Here is a 24,875-nt window from a genome sequence, read left to right as displayed (position 1 = left end):
TTTTCTCCCTCCCTTTTGCCCCAATACCAGCCTAAGGCCATTCACCTAGATTAACGCACGAGTTTCCATGATGAAAGAGGTGAGGTATAACGCAACAGAAAAATACAACATCTCAGCTGAGGTGAAGCCAGAAAGGGGGTTGGACTCTGAAGACCTCAGGTTTGAATCCTGGCTGGTTTTTCTCTCCTGAGACTGTTTCATTAGCTGCAAAGATGAGGACAGGAGTCCTTTCTCACAGACTTGCGAAAGCATTGCATGGGACACAGGAATGCACCTGGCACGTGGTCTTTGCTAGCTGGGGAGTCCACCAGCTCAGAACTTTGGCTTGTTCTGCACGGAAGCCCCAGCACCTAATGCATGGTTTGGCTGATATTTGTTGAACAAATAAACCCATTATTGGTAAATAAACAGCTGTTGTTAAAAATAAAAATCCCAAGCTCCACCCTCCTCAAGTTTTCTTCATATGCCTTACCCTACTCTATTTTCCCTCATAACACCAAATACCTTTTAACACACTAAATAATTTTGCTATTTTTTTAAAAGATTTTATTTATTTATTTGACAGGAAAAGATTACAAGTAGGCTGAGAGGCAGGCAGAGAGAGAGAGAAGGAGGAAGCAGGCTCCCTGCTGAGCAGAGAGACCGATGTGGGGCTCGATCCCAGGACCCTGGGATCATGACCTGAGCTGAAGGCAGAGGCTTTAACCCACTGAGCCACCCAGGCACCCCAATAATTTTGCTATGTTAATCGCCTTTTCCTTCATAATAGATGAAAACTCCAAAAGGGAAGGATATGTTTTCTCTTTTCTTTCTACTGTTTGCTGATATATCCCAAGCACTAAAGTAGTGTCTAACAACCTTAGTAGTTACTGGCAAATATTTGTTGGACAAATAAATCTTTTTATTTTCAGATTCTTGCTTTTTCTAAGATTTTTATTTATTTATTTGAGAGACAGAGCATGCGTGTGCCTGAGTAGAGGAGAGGCAGAGGGAAAAAGAGAAGCAGACTCTGCTGAGCACGGAGCCTGATGTAGAACTTGATCCCAGGACCCGCGGTCATGACCTGAGCCAAAGGCAGAGGCTTTAACCCACTGAGCCACCCAGGGGCCCCTAGAATCTTGCTAGAGTCTTTTTTTTTTTTTTCCGTTTTTTAAAGATTTTATTTATTTATTTGACAGAGATCACAAGTAGGCAGAGAGGCAGGCAGAGAGAGAGAGAGAGAAGGAAGCAGGGTCCCCGCTGAGCAGAGAGCCCGATGCAGGGCTTGATCCCAGGACCCTGGGATCATGACCTGAGCTGAAGGCAGAGGCTTTAACCAAACACTGAGCCACCTAGGTGCCCTCTTGCTAGAGTCTTAAACAGAAAAGGAATAAATGCTTAGCAAATGGCAGGTGTTCAATCTGGGTACTGGGAACTGGGTACTCAGCTCTTTAACTACCTGACATCTTTATCTGATCTCTACCAGACTATGTGAAAAAAGGTTCCCAGGGCCAACTGGTTCAGGCCTCTTCTTTTCTCTTCATCCAATCAACCTAGTATTCATCTAACAAATATCTGAGTATCCAAATATTGAACACCTACTTTGAGTTCAAAAGTATGGTTGGTTCTTGCTTATATATATGCGACTAACCCAATGAAGCAATAGCAAATTAGAGGTCTGAATGTAATTAAGTATGAAATTACAGGGCAGATTAGCAGTGCTAATAGTTTAGAGAAAGAATCAGTGAAGATTGACGTAGAAGGAAATTCCAAAGTTCACAGGTCTTCCGAACTACTCTTCAAAAGGTTCCACCTGTTGATAGGAAGGACCATAACCTGAACAACTATTTTAAATATTTTATTTATTTATTTGATAGAGATCACAAGTAGGCAGAGAGGCAGGCAGAGAGGAAGGGAAGCAGGTTTCCTGCTGAGCAGAGAGCCCGACAGGCTTGATCCCCTGACCTGAGTCGAAGGCAGGAGATTTAACCCACTGAGCCACCCAGGTGCCCCCTGGGCAACTATTTTAGAATCAGAGAGGCCTTTAGAGTCCCAGCTACTGTTTTAAGAAGGAAACTAAGGATAGGACAGGGTCAAGCCTCGGCAGATGGGCCTAGAATCTGGGACTTGTAAAGTTCTGAAAGGAAGGTCCTGAAGGGCCAAGGTGCCCTTATTTGGGGCCTGTAGAACCCGCTCTGTGCAAAGTTGGAAAAGGAGTCTGGTTTCCCCGGAGAGGCCGGGGTGCCTGCAGCTACCAAGGGGGCAGGGGGTAGGGGAAGGTCACGAAGCGCCATTCCTCCCGGGCATGGGGCCTGAGGAATCCGTGGGCAGGGTCCAAGGCCAAAGGATCCTGCTGTCAACTACGGGGTTGTCCCCGCCGTCCCCACTTCCTAGCCGCCACTCGGAGGCGCAGGGACCGCAAATCGCTCGGAACTCCAAAATACGGGTTACGCTAAGGGAGCTACCCCGGCGTCCCAGGGCACTACTTGTCCCAGCGGAGGGATCCTGCGTGCCTTGCCGCGGCCTTGTCCGCGAAGGGGAGGGGACGCCGTCGACGCCGTCGACGCCGTGCCGGTGGCGCAGCGACGTCGCGGGAGGCGGGGGCGACGGCGGGGGCGGGAGGGGAGCGGGTCGGGAAGTAGTTCCGGGTGCGCGGCCCCGGATGTTGGCTGCTCCCGCTGCCGCCGCCGCTTTCGGCGCTGCTCGGGGCCTCGGCCGCTCGCACCAGGCGCCGTTGGGACCTTTCCCGGGAGGCGGAGACGCACGCAGCGGCCGGGGGCTCGGCCGGGCCGTCCCGGCCTGCGCAGCCTGAGGTGAGTGCCCCCCGCCGGGGCGGCGGGGTCGAGGCGGCGGGCGAGGAGGCGGGGCTGGGGCATCTCCCGGGACAGAGGCAGGGGCTGCCCTCCGCGAGACGCCCTCTCCTGTCTCGGCCGTGGCGGCGGTGCGGGGTGGGCGGCGGGCGGGGCAGGGGGCCCGCGTCCCGGCTGGGGCCTGGCGGGCGGCGAGGGCTGGGTCCCTCCCTCCCCCGCGGCGTTTCTCCTCAGCTGCTGCTGCCCCTCAGCCGGGAAGCGGTGGCTCCGCGCCTCCCGCCCCTCCCCCAGGCAGGCCCCGGGGGAGTCAGACGGGGTTCCCGGGGGCGCCGAGTCCGAGGACAGCGGCGGGCTCCTCTCCGTGACCTGCCCCTTGGCCTGGGCTGGCCCCCTACCTCGGCACGATGCAGCTTCTTCCCTTCAAGCTTGGGGTGTTTTTCGGCCGGCGAGGCGGGCAGTACCTCCGGCCTCGGAGGAGCCCTTCGTTCGGGATGAGGCCCGCGCGAGGGGCCTCCGTTCCCACCCACCCTGACGCTGTGTCCTCTGCCGGCATTGGGGCAGAGGCAGCCGTTCCATGCGGACGTGTTGCTGTCCGGTGTGTGTTGCATCCTGCCCACGTGGTAGGGTGTCTCCCCCCGCTCCCCCCTCCATTTTTTGCAGCTGGTGAGGAGGGAGGTTTACGCGGTGGTTTTTCCTCTGTGATTTCCTCCCGTGGCGTGGAAGGTGTTAGGGGCAGTTTGCTTTGCTGAGGCCGACTGTTGGTTAGCTGGGGAGAAGCAGGAGTTGTACTCTCTGAAATTGAGACCAGCAGGGGACATGGCAGGGCTTAGTGTCATAGACATCGTTCCTCCTCTGCTTTTAGCTGTTCTGGTTCTTTTCTCTGTTGTTTGATCCAAAAGAGTGTGCTCTAGCTGCCGATGCACTGAGGTGTGTAGTTCTCACTTCTCCGTTCTACTTTTCGTGTGTTTGGTTGGCAGAGGTTTTTCTTTTCTGTGTTGTGCGGTTCACGTCTCTGTTGCTTCTAGTGGGATTCCTGAATGAAAGGAGTTGGGCCGGCCCGGGAGTTAGCGTCTGGTGGGCATTGTCTTTTCCTGACCTGTATTTTTTTTTCTTCTATTTTGCCTCCCAGTGAAATGAGTGCATGTTATGGAAGTATTGCATGCATGGCTCTTTACTTGGAACGCGGTACTGGAGAGTTTCACTGAGTCACTTATTTTGTGGGAGCTCTTTTATTTCACTTTTCCTCTTTTTCTGTTGAGTATCTTTGCGCTACTCTGTTTTTCGAAGCTGGTTTTGAAACGTGTTTTGGGTAGTTTCTTTCCTTAATGTCCGTTCCAGGTTAAGGTTTCCAGCTTCCTGTGTTTCGCTCTTGTGTGACCACAGATTGCTTGCTCCCTTAACAGGGAGCAGGCTGCAGTAGCAAGTGAGAGAAGCCTTATACCTCCTAGAGCATAACAAATATTTAAAGGAAAGCGGTAACTCCCTTCATTTTTCTGTTTGGGTGGCATATATATGGATGTGATTGAATTTTTTAAGTTTTTTTTTGTTTTGTTTTTAAATTGTAAACCTGAGAATTTTTGTTTTCCTTTTGTGTCTCTTGGAGTTGAGGTGAATCTTGTTACTGGTTTTTTGTGATACTGGGAACTTTTCATACTTTTATGAGGTACTTGTTGGCTGGGGCTAGGACATGTTTATTTTGGTTCATTAGTTTGCGTGAAATAAAATCTCACTATTTTGAAGTCACTTTTTAGATTCCAAGTTGGCTAGCATGCTCCCTTTTTCTTGATTTGTCTTTTGCATTGTATGTTCCCTTTGAGTGTATATATATTTATACTTTTTGTGTGGTACGGTTGTTCATATATTCTCCCATGCAAAATAAAGATATTGAAGAACAGATTCTATCTGTTTTCATCATGCTGAGTATGGGTGGGGCAGTGGAAAATAGAGACTGTTTTTCTGATGTATTCTGAAACATATTTTTTCAGTAAGCCAGTCAGCATTTGTATACTTTTGCAAAATACTGCGCTGTGTATGAAGTAGTCTGTATGAAGAGACACAAGGAATAAAATATGTGGTCTCTACAAATGCTTCAGCTTCTTCCGGGAAACAACACATAACATACATATTCATAAATTACCAAGCAACATCAGACTCCTGGTTGGGATGACAATGCAGCCGACCTGAAAGGTGTAAGTGAGATTTGCAAAAGATAGGCATTTTTAGAGGAGCCGAGATGTATTCCAGGAGAGTGAGGGAGTATTTACAGAGGTAAAGAAGTGACAGCGTATAAAAAGATATAGCAAGGGATACCTTGGCTCAGGTGGTAAAGCGTCTGCCTTCTGCTCAGGTCATGATCCCAGGGTCCTGGAATTTAGTCCTGCATGGGGCTCCTTACTTAGCCTGCTTCTCTCGCTGCCTGCTGTTCCCCCTGCTTGTACTCTCTTTCTCTCTGACAAGTAAATTAAATCCTTAAAAAAAAAAGATACAGGAAGTAGATTGACCTGCACAGAGAATCTAGATTGGTGAATAGTAATAAATGAATTCAGGATTGGTGAGTAGGTGTTGGTGGGGGACCTATCTAGGATGTAGGGTTTGGTTTGATGGGGTACCATTTTGGGTTCTAAAGACTGGGAGTAAGAGAATGCATATGGTCCCTGACAAAGGTTTTTGTATTATCTGAGTGTTCTGGAGTGAGGAGACTGACTAGAATGGTCTTGGAGAATTTTATGAGTAAGATGAGAGTCTGGCATAAGGTAATGAACTGTGGGAATAAAATAATAGCTAATATTTATTGAGTGTCTCCTGCATGCCAAGCATTGTTGTAAGCTCTTTACATGTATTTATCTCAAAATCTCCGCCAAGTTCTTACTATTCCCATGAAGAAACTGAGTTACAGAGAGGTTAAGTAACTTGCCCCAAATCCCACAGAGAGTAAGCTGCAGAGTGAGGATTTGAACCCAGGCAGTCTCATCTTTGAGCTTTTTGCATTAATCTTTAAATTGAACTGTCCTGAGGAAGAAGCATAGGATATATAAGAAGATGTATGTGTGAGTAAAGATTAATTTGAGCTTAGTGATGATTGTGGACAAAGGGAAGAAAACGAAAAAGCATTAAAAGATAAAAGCCTAGAGTCCTGGGAGGATGACTGATAAGAGGAAATTAGGAAAGTATCACTGTGAAGGGAAATGAGCTAAGATTGGTTATGGGCAACATTAGATAGGGTTCAATCAGTTTTTCAATAGTAGGCTAGTTTTCTGCCAGTTCTGACGGCTTTTCTCCTTGCTGGCTTGACTGGAAATGAAGACTAGTGTAAGCAAAACAATTAGAAAAACAGATCTATTCAGAAGAAAAAAATGTACCCCACATTGCAAAGCCACATAGAAATAGCATAGGAATTATCTTGGTTGAGCCACACTGCTGCTTGCCAGCCTCAGTGAAGACAATGAAAAATTGACTAGAGTACGATTGAAGTATCAGTACATTGTTATAGGATTAATAGAGATAAAAATGTAGATTTTTCACTGATCAGGGCTGTGTAGATGGTAGTAAAAAACAGGTGAGTAGATGAGTGATAGGAAGTTAGTAGTATGATGGTGAAAGAGCTTTGAGGTTTGGAATTTGGGGTGACATTATAGAATAACAGGTAAACATTCTGAGAAGAACCAGGAAGTGTATCAGTGCTATAGAAGCCAAGGATAGGAGAGGCACTGGGGTTGATAGTATCTGAGGTAGTCTGGGAGTTCAGAAATAATCATCATGATGGAAAGACTATTTAGGATTGGGAAGTGATTTTTAACCTTAGAATTTTGAAAGGAAGGATAAGAATAGATATCACATTTGTTCTCCATGGAAAGATCTGTAGAGACATTATGGTCTGGGGTGGTTAAATTTTTTTTTTTTTTTAATGATTTATTTATTTATTTTAGGGGTTATGGAGAGGGAGAGAAAGTCTCAAGCAGACTCTGCTAGGCAGGGAGACTGATGCAAGCCTCCATCTCCCAACCTGAGATCACGACCTGAGCTGAAACCAAGAGTCAGACTCTTAAGCGAATGCACCACCCAGGTACCCCTGGTGTGGTAATTTTAAGTATTTTCTCCTAATTCTTCCACCAGTCTTTTTTGTCTACGTGTCAGAACTACTCAAATATCAGGAAACTCACTTTTTTTTCTGTAAGAAAGAAACAAATATATTCTAAAGCCAGTAATTTTATACTTTAATGGTTCTCACAAACTTCTTCTCTTACTCTTTTTTCAAAGTTTTTTTGAGGTATAATTTACATACTGTATAGTTCATTCATTTAAAGTATGTGGTTCAACGGTTTTTAGTAAATTAAGTTGTACATCCATCACCACAATCACATTTAGTCATTTCATCATCCCCCCCAAAATATACCCTGTTCTGGATATTTCATATAAATGGAATCATATACCATATGGTCTTTTGTGTCTTAGCATAGTGTTTCAAGAGTTATCCATCTTGAGGTTTGTATCAGTATCTCATCCTTTTTTATTGCTGAAGCATATTCCATTGTATGGCTATACTACCTTTTATTTATCCATTCATTAGTTGGATATTTGGGTTTCTTATTCTTGTAAAAAACCTTTCCCTTACTTCATCTTAGTCCTCACCCTGTGAATTTCACTCCTCCTATGGCTTTTCTTTTAGATTGTAACCTCTGCTATGCATTTCGCTAGGCTTTGGGAATTAAAAATGTGTAAGATGTGGCCCTTGAACATTCATGTAGTATTTATGGTTTACATAAATTTTCTCATACATCATCTCATTATGTATCATAACAGTCCTGTGATGTGGGCAAAGCATTTTTTAAAATGAGCAACTTGAAGTTTAGGTTAGGTGACTTGCCCGAGATTGTACATCTAAATCAGTAATGGAGCTATTGGATCTCCTTAGTCCATATTCATTGCTATTTCTGCTACTCCCTGCTAGTGTTCTAAGTTAAAGGATTCCTATGTGAATTTCTGGGTAATTGGAGGGGCTGGGAAGTTTCCTTACTTAGTGAATCAGTAATTTTTAATGTCTAATCTTCGGGACTTAAAATGAATGTGTGTGTGTGTGTTTGTGTGTGTTTGTGTATTTTTAACCAGATTCTGTTACTTCTGTGCTCTGTGATTTAGATAAGTGATTTCATATTCCTGCCTTTTCTTCAGAACATCAATGGGTATTTATGTGGTGATGATAGTGGCATTTTCTGAAGCCTTAATATGGGTCCAAAAGTATTCTGAGTACTTAACATTTATTATTCATATATCCTCATAACAACACTAACAGGTAGATTTTATTATTATCAATTTCACAGACACAGAGAGGAAACAGGCACAGAGAGATTAAGTAGCTTGTCTGAGGTTCTTTAGCTAGGGATGGAAAGAGGCAGGATTTGAATGCCTGTAGTCTATTTTCAGAACTCAGTGGCTGTTAATCACTACATTGTACTGCTTACTGGGCTATGAGTTAATAGAGGGTAATATTTCAAGTAAGGGCATGACAAGGATATGAAGATTGGATTTTGAGTGTGTTGGGAAGCAAATAGCAAAATTAAAGTTGACATTGTGTCCACATATTTTAAAACTGAACTGTGTACTGCATTGTACAGAGATACATGTTGTTTGTTTTCAGGTAAACTTTTTTGTTTGTTCTTCCTAATAGCCTTTCAACTCAGAAATTGCATTGTTTTCAGTGCTTTTCACTGTTGGCTTTGTTATGCACTTAGCTTTCCACATTGCCACTGTTCAGGAACCTTGGCTTTAGATAGCCAAAGCTCACTTTTACCTCTCCTCAGCCTTCTTATAACTGAATTTTTGTTTTCCATTATCGACAGTTAGTGTTTCAGTCCTAGGTAGAGATACTCTGTCCTTCACTTGAAAACTCAGAAAACACCACAGTGGCATTTTATAACTGTCAAAAGATTTGATCATCTTAATTGGCATAATTGGATTTTAGTGCACAAATAACAAGAACCAAAGCACAGTGTTTTGGTTAAAGAGATTGACTTATACTGAAATTGGAAAAGGCATCTGCTATACAGGATTTTGGATTTAATAGAATTTGTTATAACCAGATCAGCAAAGCATTATTACTGTGGACCATCTGTTGGGATATGGAAATAGCTTTGTTATATGGAACCAGATGTTGTATTTATATTTATAACAATGGTATTCTATTTATTTTAAGTAGCCTTTTGTAGTTAGGTACCTTCAGTTTCTATTCTGCTTAACATACCAATTGATAACTTGAGAATGTGATGTCTTTCAAAATGGTTACTACTTTCTTATAGAATTGAGGATTCTATTCTGAAACGGAAAGAAGTGGCACTTATATATGGTGTCAAACTTTTGTCCTGTAACAAGATAAAATATAGGATAAATAAGAATATGTCTTAATTAGGACCATATTCAATAAGAACTCTTACTTTGACACATTTAATAAGCATAGATTCTGATAGTTACTAAACCACTCTGGTTGCTTTAAGATTTTAGCATAAATCTGAAGTGATTTTGTTTTGGTATAATCAGACCTACATTGGCACTGCCCTGTCAGACTTATTTCCCATCATCAATGGGTGAAGTAGTCTGTAATGGACTCATGCTTATGGAATGCAATAAGAGGAACTGTTGTCAGAACATAATCTTAGAGGTCTCTCTTCTGAATTGAATGCTAATAGTTTAGGGGTGGGGAAAATCCTTGCGTGGGAGTTTTCAGAGATAGTCTCTATAACTTTGCATGTTGGCTCTCTTAGTTCATTTGGGCTGCTATAACAAAATACCACAGATGGGTAGCTTAGAAGTAACAAAAATTTATTGCTCACAATTGTGGAGGCTGGAAAGTCTAGGAACAAGGCACCAGCATTGTTGCCTTTTGGTGAAGGCCTTACAGCTGGCACCTTAACATGTGGAAGGTGCAAGGGAGCCTTCTGGAGCCTCTTTTATGGGAGACTAATCCCGTTCATGAAGGCTCTACCATCATGATCTAAGCACCTTCCAAAGACCTACTTCCTAATACCATCATTTGGGGTTTAGGATTTCAATATGTGGGTTTTTGGGGGAGGGGCAGAAACATCAAACTGCAGCATAGCTTTGGCTGTTTTTTCATTCACATGTAGAGAGGATCATGAAGAGTTGGGTCACACATGGGAGAGGGTCACAGAACAGTTGGTCCATTTTTTCAGGATGATCCTATATTTGAAGGAGACTACCCAGTAAACTTTTAGCTAAACTCTTCTGGATTACAGAGCAAAAAGCTGTAAAGGAATTTACCTACTGGACAGCGTCCTGCCCAGTGGTATAGTGATATCAAGGAAATAAGATTGATCTGAATCATACAGTGCTGATGTTACCTTATTAGAGATCTCAGAAGTTGGGCTTGGAATTTTTTTTTTTTTTTTTTAATAATTTTTTGTTTGATACAAAGCAAGAGCGAGAGAGGGAAAAGCAGGCCTGCTGAGCAGGGGGGCTTGATTCCAGGACCCTGAGGTCATGACCTGAGCTCAAGGCAGACGCCTAATGACTGAGTCACCCAGGCACCCCAGGTTTGGAATTTTTCTTAAAGTAGAGATCTGTCCTTATTGAACATTGACACAGATTTGTGAGGGAAATGGATGGGGGGGTGGGCAGACTGTAAGAATTCACTAATAATTTTATACTGCTTACAGAGAGATTGGACTGAGGGGAGTGCAATATGGTAAAAATAAGTTACTGTTAAGATCCTAGATTTTGGTTGGTGGGTACATGGGTGCTTATTAAATTTGTTCAAAAATGACTAAAATTTCTGTGGCTTGGCTGTAGAACTTTGGGAAATAGACACAACAGTCAAATATGCTGTAGTCAGGAGCAGGTTTACTGTCATTGTAGGAGATGAATAATATATAGCATCAGTTTCTGCTAGTGTGGTTGGGTCTGCGAATCTATAACGTGCTCTCCCTGTCTACCCTGTGTAAGGAGGTCTTGATGGTATTGTCGCGCTAGGCGTATACATAGTAATCACCATTGGAAAAGGGATTTTGTTTATGTGGGGAAGTCGTGTTTTATATTGTTTATTATAGGGGACGTGTGTTTTGGGAAAATAACCATCTTATATTTGAGTAATACTTTTTGAAAAGCATTTTCTCTGATCTGTTCAGTGTTGGAACCTCCCAACAGCCCAGTAATAGACATGGGGCAAGTAGTATGCCTACTGACAAATGGAGAAAATGAGATATAAGCTAAGACTTAGTATTACTCAAGTTGTTCAGTAGCGCCAAAACAGGAACCAAGATCGTGCATTCTGTTTCTGGTCTTGTACTCTTTATAGGAAACTGATTAAGGTTTTATGAAGAATATGCTTTGGATTTTTGAGGTAGAAATTAAAGGCTATGGACCCCAAAGGACCTTGGCTGCTTGGAACAGAACTTGTGATACTATCAGACTAAGGGACATAAAACTATTGAGAACAACTTCTTGCCTTTTTAAATTTGGGTTCATTTCCAGTCATTGGATGTATTTTTACTTGAGTCTGCTTTCTTTGCCTTTGTAGAATTCTGGAGGCATGGAGGAGACAGACTCCGAAGGGATACTTTTAAGAATTAGAAAATTGGAGATTTGGTCTTATGTTCTGGAAGTACACATCTATAACATGTAGACTCTTAAGAAAATGTACCTGGAACTCGAATCTACTGAGGGAGCTAGGGTTACTGTCATAGTGTGAGTCTATTGTTTCTTGCCCAGTGGGTAGGAAGAATGATAGTATATAAAGAAATTACAACTGCATAGAAAAAAAAAACTGTGAAAGAAGGCATCATAGTAGGTAGTCTTTATTTTCTCCTTTGAACCCATTTTATGTTTTCTGAGTTCTCTACAGTGAGCTTATACCATTTTTATAATCAGGAAAATTAAACATGTATGAAAATTTAGAATGAGAATTTAGACAGATGTGAATCATAGCACTTTGGAAGAGCAGTTTAAACACTTGGTATTGGGACGCTTGGGTGGCTCAGTTGCTTAAGCGTGGGCCTTGGGCTTAGGTTATGATCTCAGGGTTTTGGGATTGAGTCCTGTGTCGGGCTCCTTGCTCAGCATGGAGCCTGCTTCTCCCCCTCTCTGCTTCTCCCTGCTTGTGCTCACTCACTCTCTCACTCTCTCTGACAAATAAGTAAATAAAATCTTAAAAAAAAAATCGTTGGTGCTATCAAAGTATTTTGCTTTCTAGGCAGTTACAGTAATAAATCAGTTTGATAATGTTTCATTATAATCTATTGGTCAAAATGTGTGTGTAATAAGTGTTTTGGATTTTTCTTTGCATTAGAATTTGGTCATTTAGCTCTCCTGATTAAGGAATTAATTTTAATTCCCTAGAAGCAACCAAGACCTTAGGTTTACTTTAGTAATTATTTATCAATAAGTGACCTAAAAATAGCACACCAGTTTATAAAGAAAACTAGACTTAAGATCTACTTTTATGCTGCCATATCATTGGCAGGTTTCAAATAAAAAAAACCATTTGTGGTTTTTTTTTTTTTTTTAAGATTTTATTTATTTAGTAGGCAGAGAGGCAGGCAGAGAGAGAGAGAGAGGGGTAAACAGGTTCCCTGCTGAACAGAGAGCCTGATGTGGGGCTCGATCCCAGGACCTGGGATCATGACCCGAGCCGAAGGCAGAGGCTTTAACCCACTGAGTCACCCAGGTGCCCCTATTCGTGGTTAAGGTAGTTTTCATCCAGGGACATTGGACTCATAAATTTCTCTCACTTGTTTGCTCATTTATTCACCATTTGCTGTGTCTTGGGCACTGTACTAAAAGCCGGGGACACAAGTAAAAGACAGGGTCCTTGCCAGCGAGGACTACAGCTTTTACTTTGGGAGAGACACTGCAGAGGTAATCTGTGGCATGTGGAGGTATTCTGGAATTTCTTCTGTTTTCCTGGTTAACTAAAAAGGCAGAGTGGCTAGCTTTGTTTTTTGAAGAACTTAATGTATTTAGTGGTGTCAGTAGATGGCTTTAAGAGAAGCTAATGGCTTCATAGTTAAATCTCTGCCTGCAAAATATTCAAAATCATTTATCTAAAGAATTTCTTTATCTAAGGAACATTTCTTATTGAGGTAAATGACCTAGCATTCAGATTTTCTTTGGGAGCAACCTTGTATTTACTCTTTCAGGATAGAGACTGCATCTTCTTTTTATTTATCCTCTATACTTAACACTTAAAAGACATTAACGGGCATATTATATATTTACTGTAGTTGTAAATGAAAAGATATTTCATGTTTAATATTTTTTTAAAAGATTTTATTTATTTATCTGACAGACAGATCACAAGTAGGCAGAGAGGCAGGCAGAGAGAGAGAGAGAGAGGAGGAAGCAGGCTCCCTGTTGAGCAGAGAGCCTGATGAGGGGCTCCGTCCCAGGACCCTGGGATCATGACCTGAGCCGAAGGCAGAGGCTTTAACCCACTGAGCCACCCAGGCACCCCTCATGTTTAATTTTAAGAACTTTTTTGGAAAGATTTTTGGAGAGCTCGAGCATGTGCTCAGGAAGGGTAAAAGGGAAGGGAGAGATTCTGAAGCAGACTCCACACTGAGTGGGGAGCCGACTTGGGGCTCAGTCCAATGACCACTGTGAGATCATGGCCCGAACCAAAACCAAGAGTTGGATGCTTAACTGACTGAGCCACCCAGGTTCCCCTAGAATTTTAATATTGTTACAAATACATTGTTTTGAAAGTTTCCTTTTGTCTGATATGGTGAGAAGTACAGTAGTTCCTAAATTTAAGAGTTAATCATTCAGACCAGCGAGATTTCCCACTAAAGCACTTGATACGTACTTACTTGGCTACTCTTAGAATGCCCGTAGTCACAGATACCTATAAGATAGACTGTCATTAGCTCTAATTGAGGTAAAATTTCCTTTAAGTTCATCTCTTTCTTCATCCTCTGTGGAACAGTAGAGACCTAGTTTGTGTTCTTTATCAAGATAATCCTTCAAATATTTCAGTGTTTATTCATTCAGCAAGTACTTCTAGAACACCTGTGTGTGCAAGATACTGTCCTGGGCATCATGAGAGATGTGAAGGTAATTAAGAGGAGTAGTCTGTTCACAGAGAGCTGATACAGAGAAGGAGCCACCAGCTTGTTGAAAAGGAAGTTTTGCTTATGATCAGAAAAACTTTGTGGAGATAATGTTTGAATTAAGATTAGTGGTGGACCTTCTAGGCCTGCAGCATAATAAACCCAGAGATATGGAGCACAGTGCAAGTTAGAGGGGTAGCAAGAAACAGAGGATACTCTGTTTCACAAAGTACTCTCCAGAATATTAAAATATTCATTGTATCCCCAGCACGCGGAGGAGTGTTTGGCCAATAATTGGGGCTTGGTGAATTTTTGTTGAATGAATGAATAAATGGTTCCTTTTGGGAAATACTGAATATCCTTCCTGAAGAATGGTAAAGCACTTGAGGATATTGAACCCTTTGATAAGTCTGTTAGAAAAGTGTTTATTTCAGATTTATCTGACAATGGAATGCCTGTTAATGACTCTTGAAATCCTCTGGAAAGTACTACACCAGGGGTCTCTATGGTTGAGGTGACAGGGAAGGCTGGGAAATGTTTTCTTCTCCACACTAAACACACCTACTTTTTTCAGACATTCTGCACTTGACATTTGGCTTCTAAACTCGTCACTAGTCTGGTATCTCTCCCTGTAAGCATTCTAGCTTGTAAGTGTTTTTAAAATGTGATGCTGGAAACAGAGCTCAATACTCCAGTTGTGAACTAACTAGTAAAGAGTACACGGGACTGTTACCCTCCTTGATCTGGGTACTATGCTTCTAGTGAAGTTTAAGATTGTATTTTGTTTCTTTTTAGCAGCTGAGTCACTCTCTTGGCTCATATTTAGTTCTCATATTAATTTACAAGAAGTTCTTTGAATAGATTCAGAGAGATTTCTTATTAGTAGAGCTAACAAATGAATGCTCGTTTTCATCTGATTGAGTCTAGGCTGTTTTCTTCAGAAATACTAGTCATTCTTAAGCTTCCTGAAATCAGAGAAAGAAAAGAAAAAGAATTAATTGTACGGTGCTGGACTGCAAGTGCACTGCTGAGTATTTGTAAAAGCAGATAAAATATAATGAATCCCCATATACCCATCACAGATTTGACCATTATTAAGCTGTTTGCCACATATGCCTCAACCCTCTTTGTTTAAGTATTTAATTTTTAAAATTTAAAAAAAAATTTAAAAAATTTTTTTACTTATTTGAGTGAGAGGGAGAGAGGAAGAGAGCCAGGGAGGAGGAGAAGAGGCTGAGGGACAAGCAGACTCCTTGCTGAGCAGGGAGCCTGATGCAGCACTTGATCCCAGGACCCTGGGATCATGACCTGAGTAGAAGGCAGATGCTTAATGTACTGAGCCGCTCCCCCCCCGGTTAGTTTGACATACCTGGCCCACTAAGAGCCAGTAGTCCAATGTTAAAAGACAGACACATACAAAATAATACAAAGCAGATTTTTTTGCTTTCCCATGTCATGCCTTGATTGTTCCCCCATTGTGGGGGCCCCCCCTGAAAATGCTGCCAGGGGAATCTTAACCCATTATTGTAGTCATGTATTGATGAGACCCCCAGTTGATTCCCTCTTGAATCAACCTAAATTATACTGTTTTTGCTTGGTACTCAGTCTTCCCACTACCTCCCACCTTTACCCAATATGGAACTCAAGGCACAACCTTTTTTTTCTTTTAAAGATTGATTTATTTATTTTGAAAGTGAGAGAGAGAGAGAGAGAGAGAGAGAGAACACTGCAGGGGAAGAGGGAGAAGGAGAAGCAGGCTTCTTGCTGAGAAGGGGGCTTGATATGGGGCTCGATTCCAGGACCCTGGGACTGTGACCTGAGCAGATGGCAGACACTTAACAACTGAGCCACCCAGGCACCACCCCCCCTTTTTTTTAAAAACCAAATTTATACAGTTGTGCACAATTTTCGTTTTTGAAATAATTTATTGACATTTTGAGAGAAGTCTTATCTTTTTCTGTGTAATACTGGGAAGGTTTTTGTTTGTTTTTAAGATATTATTTATTTATTTGAGAGAGAGAGGGAGGGAGGGAGAGCATGAGAGGGGAGAAGGTCAGAGGGAGAAGCAGACTCCCCTGGAAGCTGGGAACTGGATGTGTGGGACTCTGTCCAGGGACTCCAGAATCATGGCCTGAGCTGAAGGCAGTTGCTTAACACCCAGGCACCCTGTTTGTTTTTAAAGATTTTTTTTTTATCGAATAGAGAGAGTGAGGGAGAGAGGGAGAGAGCGTGAGCATGGGGGAGGGCAGAGGTAGAGGGGAAAGCGGACTTGAGCCCGGGACTTATCCCAGAACACTGGGATCATTATCTGAGCTGAAGGAGAATGCCTAACCAACTGGGCCACCCAGGTGCTCTTTTGTTTTGTTTCTTTCTGTCTGTCTTTCTTTTTAAAGATTTTATTTATTTGAGAGAGAAAGAAGCTTAATAAGTACTTATGGAGAGTATTGGCACGTATGCCAGTGGGCCTATTCTTGCTGCCTTCAACCTTCTCAGAATCAGCCAAAGCTTTTGCCAGTTAAAAGTAAATAATCCAGATCTAAGTCTTTTTTTCTCTTACCTCAGAAGCCTCCTTAAAGCCCATTTAGTGGTCTGAATCACAGATGACAGATAATGTGGTTTGCATGTGGCCACTTCCCCATCACTTTGTCCATGGCAAACTACTAATTACTGGTTGTTTTTAGACATGACCTCCTCAGTGTAGCCCTTCAGGTAGCTATTACCTATTGAGCATAGTTGGTAAATGATATGAAACCTTTCTGCTATCCTTGTCCTAAACCAGTAGTTCCTGAATTAAGTTGTATATCAGAATCACCTGCGATACTTTATTTAGCAGATTCCGTAGGTTTCACCCTAGACTCTTGAGTCAGGATTTTCGGGAACAGGGCAGCTCTAGCAGTGGGAGACTGTAGCCTCCCGTCTTTTGCAATACAGCATGACATTCCTGTGGTAATCAGTACATTCTGATGTGTTCAGTTTACTTTTCAGGGATATTGTAGGATCTCTTGCTTTGAATTACACCAGGCAAAGCACATGAATCAAATGACCAAGATAAAGATACAGGATCCAGAGAGGTGGCATCTTGGCTTTCTAAATATAACTGAGTTTAAATTTAAAGCCTCAAAACTCTTCAGCCCTCTGAAGGCTTAGTCTCTCTGTTTAGTGAATACCTTTAAAAGTTTAAAATAGAAGAGTTCAGCATTTTTGTAGTGAACAGTCTTTTGAATTTTTCTTTTTTCATGTACATTCAGTAGAAGTGACAAGCATATAATATGATTTAATTTCACATATTTTTGTCAGATTTTCCATAAAAACTAAGCTATCAATTGGGAAAACGTTCTTTATTAGACCACATCATATGATTTTGGTACCAGAAATTGTGGTTAAGTTATTGGGCAAAGTAGGGAGACTGAAGCTTCAGGATTATCCAGTGGGTTAATGACAGACCTAGAAATAGAATCTTGTGTTACTTGCTTAGGTTATGATTTGGTTTGAAGAGGGTGGCCTGTGATCTGTTTATATAAATTGCAGGAAGTAAGGTTTGGGGTTTGGAAGAATCTATAGCTCTGTGATGTTTGGCCAAGAAGCTCCTATCCCCCCACATTTACCACCTGTTCGGTTGACACCAGACCTAAACTATGAAGGGGAAAGGGGCAGTTAGTTTAGACTCTTTAGTGTTAAAACAGTCTTAAAAAGCTAAAGCTGATTGCTTGGCATGCATTTTTCATCTTCCGTTATTAGAGAATAACCTGGGTTTGGTTTTGTTTTAGGAGGAGAGAGGTATAACCTAAGTAGTTGATTTGTAGATACTGGTAGAATGTTTTTCTGTAGAATTTTATATAGAATTTTTTTAATGACCCATAAGTGTTATTAAATATGTTTAATTAATAGGTGGTGGAAATAGTGGAACTCAACAGAAAAGAAACTTTATTGAACCACTAATGGTTCAGGGGGTTATAGATTTGAAGATACTGCTGTAGTAACATTGCTTTCTGGTGAAGTCATTACTTTTACTCTCCCTTTCCTGGTCCAGTTTGGGGGTGGGGCTGGCTCCTGTGGCACTAGTGAGGGAAGAAGCAGGAACTTAACAAGAACATTTGTGTGATGGAGCTCTAAACTTGCTCTTTTTTTTTTTTTCTTAAAGCTTTATTGAGATAGAATTCATATGCTGTACAGTTCACCTATTTTAAGTGTGAAATTTAATGTTTTTTAGTGTATTCAAAGGGTTGTGTAACCATTACTGCAGTCTAATTTTAGAACATTTTTCTCTCTCTGAAAGAAACCCCATCCATACCCAGTCAGTCCCCTTTACTTCCCCACTCCTCCGACTCTAAGAAACTAATCTAATTTAATGTAACTATTAATCCATGGTCTGATTACTAATATAAATTTGCCTGTTTTGGACATTTGATGTAAATGGAATTGTGTAGTCTTGTGACTGGGTTCTTTCACTTAGCATGTTTTCAGGGGTCATGTTGTAGCATATATTATCCCTTTTTTATTGTTAACTATTCCACTGTATGGATATAGTACAACTTATTTATTCATTCATCAGCTAGTGGCATTTGGATCGTTTTCACTTTTTTCTTTTTTTAAGATTTTATTTATTTATTTGACAGAGATCACAAGTAGGAAGGGAGGCTGTCAGGGGCGGGAGGAAGGGGCAGGCTCCCTGCAGAGCAGAGAGCCCCATGCGGTCGCTGGATCCCAGGACCCTGAGATCATGACCTGAGCTGAAGGCAGAGGCTTAACCCACTGAGCCACTCCTTACTTTTTTTCTGTTATTTAATGTTGCTGTGAACATTTGTTTATAGATTTTTGTGTGGATGAATGTTTTCATTTCTTTTATATAGACTCTAGGAGTAGAATGGCTGTGTCATATGGTAACTCTGTTTAACTTTTTAGTAAACTGCTTAACTTTCTGAAGTGGTTACACTGTTTTACATTTCCACTAGCAATATATAAGTTTCAGTTTCTCCATACCTTTGCAGCAGTTGTTATTGTCTGTTTTTTTAATTATAGTTATCCTGGTGGGTATGAAGTGGTATCTCATTGTGGTTTTGATTTGCATTTCCCTGATGACTAATCTTTTCATGTGCTTATTGGACATATGTAGATCTTAGTAACTTTTATCTTTGCCCATTTTTTGCAGTCAAATGCTGTACCCATGAGCTATATCTCTAGATCTTTCCCCACTTTTAAATTGGGTTATCTTTTTATTATTGAGTTTTAAGAATTCTTCATATATTCTGGAAATATATGATTTATTTATGAAATAAATTGGGGGGGGCGCCTGGGTGGCTCAGTGGGTTAAAGCCTCTGCCTTCGGCTCAGGTCATGATCCCAGGGTCCTGGGATCGAGCCCCACATCGGGCTCTCTGCTCAGCAGGGAGCCTGCTTCCTCCTCTCTCTCTGCCTGCCTCTCTGCCTACTTGTGATCTCTGTCTGTCAAATGAATAAATAAAATCTAAAAAAAAAAAAAATGAAAATAAATAGGGCTTAACCAACTGAGCCACCCCAGTGCCCTACGAAAGGCATTTTTCATTATAGATATTTTTCATTATAAACGTGGCATCAGGCTGTATAGTGGTCAAGATCATTGTTTCCTGGCCTTTGCCCAGGACACTTCATGATCACCTGTACCACTCTAGAACTTCTGGGCCTTCTTTGGTACAGTGAGGGATCTCTAGTTCTCGGGATAGAACCCAAACATACACCAGGTGAAAGAAACATAGGCACCAGAAAGAAAAGTCTGTCTTCACGTTGGTGCTCGTGCAATTTTTAATAAATTATAGAAGTTTTCTGTTAAAAAAAAAAAAAAGAAAGAAAGGAAAAAAAAAGAAATAGGAAGTGCAATAAGGTCAAGCAGAGAGGAACATATTAAGAAATCAAAGAAGGTGAAGAATATGTTAGAATGTTCATCACAGGGGCGCCTGGGTGGCTCAGTGGGTTAAGCCGCTGCCTTTGGCTCAGGTCATGATCTCAGGGTCCTGGGATCGAGCCCCGCATCGGGCTCTCTGCTCGGCAGGGAGCCTGCTTCCCTCTCTCTCTCTCTCTCTCTGCCTGCCTCTCCATCTACTTGTGATTTCTCTCTGTCAAATAAATAAATAAATAAAATCTTTAAAAAAAAAAAAAAAAAGAATGTTCATCACACTGTATCCCCCCATTACTCTGATTTCTTCTTCACAACTCTTGTCACCCACAATATGACTTCTGTTTTACTGTCTGGTTCTCCTCCACTGGAATACAGATAAACGTCTGTTTCATTCAGTTACACCCCCAAAATCTGACATACGGTTAGCTGTCATGTTTGTCAATATATGAGTAAACCAGGTTCCTTAAGAGCTGAAAAAGAGTACACTATTTTTTTTTTTTTGGTCAGAGAGAGTGAGCACAGGCAGACAGAGTGGCATGGCAGGCAGAGGGAGAGGGAGAAGCAGGCTTCCTGCTGAGCAAGGAGCCCGATGTGGGACTCAATCCCCGCATGCCGGAATCATGACCTGAGCCAAAGGCAGCTGCTTAACCAACTGAGCCACCCAGGCGTCCCAAGAGTACACTTTAAATAAGAGCAAGATTTGATGGAAAACTCACCAAACCTTTTTTTTTAAGATTATTTATTTATTTATTTGACAGAGATCACAAGTAGGCAGAGAAACAGGCAGAGAGAGAGGAGGAAGCAGGGTCCCTGCCAAGCAGAGAGCCCGATGTGGGGCTCGATCCCAGGACCCTGGGATCATGACCTGAGCCGAAGGCAGAGGCTTTAACCCACTGAGCCAGCCAGGCGCCCCCCCCAATTTATTTTCATTTTATACAATTTGTAGCTAAATCTCTATTTCCCTACCCTAGTTGTTATTCCTTTGCAGTCTGTTTTTTTGCTTTCACTAGGACACAAAACACACCCTCTGTACTGTCAATGATCTTCTAATAAAAGCCAATATTCTTTTATCAGTGTGTGTCCATTTTAATCGACATGTTGCCTTTCTGTGCATTAAATCACTTGTAGCCATCTCCAGTACAATTTTCTTAAGTTATTTTTTATTTTAAACTAGTTCCTCTTCTCTTAATTATCTACTAGAGCCCTCCAAAGTTTAAGTTTGGCCTCTCATCTTCCATTAATTCTCCCTTGGTGAACTGATCATTCTCACATGATTTTAATTGCTTTTTGAGAGCATAGGACTCTCAGATCTCACCTTTTAGCTCAAGCTGTGCCACTGCCTTTAGGTATAGCTAGTTGAGGTAAGATGAGTAGGTTATTGCTGCTCACTCAGCAGGATTCTTTTCCCCTTACTCCTTCCTATGGTAGATTTCTTCTGTTCTGGCTGATTAAGACAGGTTATTTCTTTGACTGCTTTAATAATTACCTGTGACTAATGGTGTAACAAGTCATAGTGCTCAGTTAAGTAAGATGAGTCAAAGGGGTTGTTCCTTCATGGATGCTAGTGAATTTTATACTCTCAAGTCTTTTGAAAGACAGGTCTAAGTTCAGAAGTTTAAAAAGGAAAAAAAAAAAAAAAGGAATAGTTTCTGACCTCTAGTCCTGTAGCCTTTATTTTCAACCAGCTTGTAGTTCTTTTTCTAATATTATGCAGATGTTTTCATTCAAACTGTGGTCCCTGTAACTGAGGCATGGATCTTCTCTTTTGTGGAAAGGAGGGAATTAAGCCTTAGAGAAGTTTAACAGTATACCTAAGGTCATAATTGGAATTCCAGTCTAGGTCTTGACTCAAGGTCATGAATGTTGCTAAGTTCTTTGTAAACTATAAAGCATCATATTCCTGTGTTGGTTGGAGAGAGGAGAATAAGAATTAAATAAGAATTACTTGGGAGTGGGGCGCCTGAGTGGCTCAATGGGTTAAAGCCTCTGCCTTTGGCTCAGGCAGGTCATGATCCCAGGGTCCTGAGATCAAGCCCTGCATTGGGCTCTCTGCTCAACAGAGAGCCTGCTTCCCTTCTTCTCTGCCTGCCTCTCTGCCTACTTGTGATCTCTGTCAAATAAATAAGTAAAATCTTTAAAAAAAAAAAATATCTTACTTGGGAGATTTTTCAAAATACTTTGTCCCATTTCACCTCCTGCTCCCAAATAATACATTATTATACTACTGTTAGTTTGTTAAACATCTGCTTCCTAAATGTAAATAGTTTATAAGTTTATAACTTTTAGTTTTTAAAAAAAATTTTGAGCCTCCCATGGGGCTTGGAACTCACAACCCTGAGATCAAGAGTCGCATACTTAACTGACTAAGCCAGCGAGGTGCCCCTGTAACTCAGTTTAATATACCCTTGAAGACTGCTTGTATTACTAAAAGGAATTCCATATTCTTGTGTTGGTGATGGTGTAGCTTCTACTGGAGCATATTCATCAGTGAGTGACTGGTTTTTAGTACCCATATTCTGGTTGTGCCATTTTACACAAACTTTCTTATATGTTGGATTTTAAAGGATTTGGAGAAAATTCTACGAGGTGCTTTTTGCACCAACTCAAACTGTATAAATTATGGATATAATTGAATGAGTTAATATAATTATTCAACTATAGTTGGCTTCAGAAGTGTGAGTTTGTAATTCAGAGGACACTGAGACTTTCCCGACTGAACTGTGAACTTTAGCCTTCTTTTGTGAGATTTCCATGTTGCTGGTCATGTATTTGTTGGGTAGGGAGAAGATTGGCAGATGTTTGTTCTTTCAGTTAACCAGCCTGGGGTTCACCATTTAGGAGCAGTAGTCAAGATAAAAATGGAGAAACCTGAAACTAAGGCATTGAGGCTAAAGCAGATTAGAAAGATAACTGGGAGCTAGAGTTGGTAGTAAATGGTAAATAATTGGGGGTCCTAAGGGTTTTGATGTCTGGGGGACTCAAAATATAAGATCCTTTTCCATTACCTAAGTTCTGAACTGAAGAATTTAACAAGAACCAACAGATGAAAAAATATTACTACTTTTAAAATTATTTTTTAATTGAGATACAGATCCACATACTGTAAAGTTTATCATTTTAAGGCATGTAATTTGGTTTTATACTGAAGGCTTTTTTTTTTTTTTTTAAGATTTTTATTTAGGGATGCCTGGGTGGCTCAGTTGGTTGGGCCTTTGGCTCAGGTCATAATCCTGGGGTCCTGGGATCAAGTCCCATATAGGGTTCCTTGCTTGGCGGGGAGACTGCTTCTCCCTCTGCCTGCCATTCCCCCTCCTTGTGCTCGTTCACTGATTTTTCTCTAACAGATAAGTGAATAAAATCTTTAAAGAAAAACTATTTGTTTATTTATGAGACAGAGTGAGCACAAGTTGGGGGAAGAGCAGAGGGAGAGGGACAAGCACACTCTGCTGAGTGTGGAGCCAAATGTAGGGCTTGATCCCACAACACGGAGATCATGACTGAGCTGAAACCAAGAGTCGGATGCTCAGTTCACTGAGCCACCCAGGTGCCCCTTAGTGTTTTTGTACAACTGTCACTGCTATCTAGTGCCAGAACACTTGAATCATTCCAGAAAAAACCTCATAGAAATCACTCCCTGTCCCCCCATCTTTTGGTTACTACTAATCAGTTTTCCAAATATCTGGTCATTTGTGTCTGACTTCTTTCACTTAGCATGAGGCTTTCAAGGTTCAGCTATGGTGTAGCATGTAACAGGACTTCATTCCTTTTTATGGCTGAATAATAATATTGTATATTATGGATAGTGTGTATATATGCCACATTTTGTGTATTCATTCATAAGGGTTTTTTTTTTAAGATTTTATTTATTTATTTGACAGAGATCACAAGTAGGCAGAGAAGCAGGCAGAGGGGGAGGGGGAAGCAGGCTCCTCACTGAGCAGAGAGCCCGATTCAGGGCTTCATCTCAGAACCCCAGGATCATGACCTGAGCTGAAGGCAGAGAGGCTTTAACCCACTGAGCCACCCAGGAGGCCCTCCATTCATAAGTTTAACGTTTGATTTTATTCAACTTTTTGGCCATTTATAAATAATACTGCTATGAACATTTATGTGCAAGTTTTTGTGAGCATATGTTTTAAATTCTCTTGGATATGCACACACACATATGTATACACATAGACGTGTGTGTAGGATTGAGTTGCTGGGTAATACGGTAGCTTTTGGAGGAGTTATCTTTGTTTTTGCTGAAGCTGATATTGTAGAATATAGATTGTGATTTAGATTTAAAAGTCAAATGGGCTAACTCACTCTCCACATTCTCTCTTATCCCCACCGTTCCAATCTAGACCATGGGCCAGCCCTCCTGATATGTAGATTGTCAGGGTCAACAGAGCAGGTGCATCCAGATCAGTGCCTGTAGAGTCCTGATGTAGGTCCTGAGTTAGCTCTACCCAGTAACCAAGTTACTTACCTCTTTGATGAGGAGTGGCCTAAGAGCCTAGGAGTGTTTAGAGAAGTCATTCCTCATAGAAATCAAAGATTGGAAAGAAGTGTTCTATTTTAACAATGGCAAAGGAAGGAGTTAGGCTAGAAGACCATTCTTAGATAAAAGGACTGTGTCATTTTATGATAGTAAATACATTAAAGAAGATGATGAATTTTGTTTTGGAATGATAGATTTGGGTTTTCCAAGATGGAATGTTAGATATTTATGTTTGGAGATTGATTCCTGTTAGAGACACAAATTTGAGATTCATACAGGTAATTGAAATAGGAGTAGTTAAATCACCCATAAAGTAAAGCAGTAAAGTGTCTAGTAATTAAGTAATCACCATATCTGGAAATCTTTTTGAGGTTTTGATTCTGCAAACTGATGTTTCAGCTGTATCTTTCTCTGAGTGCCTTGTTTCCTTCTGGGTTCTGTGATTTTTGATTGTTAATTAATTTACTTATTTTTATTTTTAAAATTTATTTTTTAAGATTTTATTAGAAAGCAAGCAGGAAGGAGAGGAGTAAGCAGGCTCCCCACAAGCAGGGAGCCCACTATGGGGCTCAGTCCCAGGACCCTGGGATCTTGACCTGAGCTGAAGGCAGACGTGTAACTGACTGAGTCACCCAGGCACCCATGAAGTTATTTATTTTGGTACCAGATAGTGAGAA

At 41.3% G+C, this 24,875-nt stretch overlaps 1 protein-coding gene across 2 annotated transcripts in view; it reads left to right on the top strand.

The window, feature by feature from the left end:
* The first annotated feature begins 2,648 nt into the window (after positions 1–2,648).
* Positions 2,649–24,875, top strand: part of FOXJ3 (forkhead box J3) — a 164,298-nt gene continuing 142,071 nt past the window's right edge. For both annotated transcript variants that reach the window (XM_044237976.1, XM_044237974.1), the window contains exon 1: positions 2,649–2,792. The gene's annotated coding sequence lies outside the window, so the exon portion shown is untranslated. The remainder of the gene's footprint in view (positions 2,793–24,875) is intronic.

This window comes from Neovison vison, chromosome 2, assembly GCF_020171115.1.
Source record: "Neovison vison isolate M4711 chromosome 2, ASM_NN_V1, whole genome shotgun sequence".
NCBI classification, from domain to species: Eukaryota; Metazoa; Chordata; class Mammalia; order Carnivora; family Mustelidae; genus Neogale; species Neogale vison.
This window is presented reverse-complemented; position numbering and strand designations above follow the sequence as displayed.